The 896-nt window shown below is 67.4% G+C and overlaps 1 long non-coding RNA gene across 2 annotated transcripts in view; it reads right to left on the minus strand.

Moving 5' to 3' along the window:
- Positions 1-896, minus strand: part of LOC104993877 — a 10900-nt gene that overhangs the window by 8917 nt on the left and 1087 nt on the right. The window contains exon 1 of one of the 2 annotated variants that reach the window (XR_825889.1): positions 652-872. The exons of the other annotated variant lie outside the window; for it this stretch is intronic. This is a non-coding gene — a long non-coding RNA (uncharacterized LOC104993877). Of the gene's footprint in view, positions 1-651; positions 873-896 lie in introns of those variants that run through there. 2 annotated transcript variants of the gene reach the window in all.

Consider the following 896-nt stretch of genomic DNA (forward strand, 5'->3'; position numbering starts at 1 on the left):
GTGTCCCCAACTCGTACCTCTGGGCTCTCGTTTCCCTTCCCCGCCCCTCGGGGTGGGAATCCCCTCCCAACCCCCTCCCTAAGGCCGAGCGGGCCTTGGCAGTAAACGTCAGCTCTCTCCCCAATGTCGGGTGGAGAAAACTGAGGCCCACGTTGAAATGCGACTAAGTACGGCAGCACCCGGGGCCGCCCAGCGAGTATTTAGGCAGGTTTGTCCGCGTACTGGAGAACAAAACTAACATATCAGTCTGTGCCAGCCAGGCGACCCCGGGTGGCGGGACAAAGGTGGGGAGTCCCGGCTTGGATGAGGGTGACCAGGTGGGACAGGGGCGGGCGGGGGCCTGGAGCCCAGAGACCCGCGGCGATTCCAGGTAGGCCACGCCCCTTCTCGTGCCTCAGTAGCCCCGTCTTTTTGCACCGCATGGGGGAAACTGCGCGGGTAGGCCTCCCCCCACCAACCACACCCACCGCCTCCCGAGCGGCGGGGGCGCGGGCCACGCAGCCCGAGCATCCGCGTCTACGCCGCTCCTCCTAGCCTTGACGTTGGTTCTGACGCCACCCACCCCCACGCCAGAGTCCGGTCGCCGCAGGGGTTAACTCTTGCGCGGCCGCCTGCTGCGCCGAACCCCACCCCCCCACCCCCCGCCACAACCTTTCTCTCCCCGATCTCCGCCAGAGGCGGGGCCAGGCTGCGGGGACCGACGTGAGACAGGTTTTGGGCAGCGCAGCCGCGAGGCAAGCCGAGAAGCCCCATCGGGATCAGGTCTTTGCCTGCACCGCGGAATGCGCCTCCCTCCTCCCTCCAAGTCCGTGTTTACTGCGACGTCGCTCCCTCCGGCCCGGCCCTGACCCTTCTAAGGCTGGGCGTGTCCTTGTCCGGCTGGGTTTTCCCGCCCC

Source organism: Bison bison, unplaced genomic scaffold (genome assembly GCF_000754665.1).
Source record: "Bison bison bison isolate TAMUID 2011002044 unplaced genomic scaffold, Bison_UMD1.0 scf7180017864248, whole genome shotgun sequence".
In the NCBI taxonomy this organism is placed as follows: domain Eukaryota; kingdom Metazoa; phylum Chordata; class Mammalia; order Artiodactyla; family Bovidae; genus Bison; species Bison bison.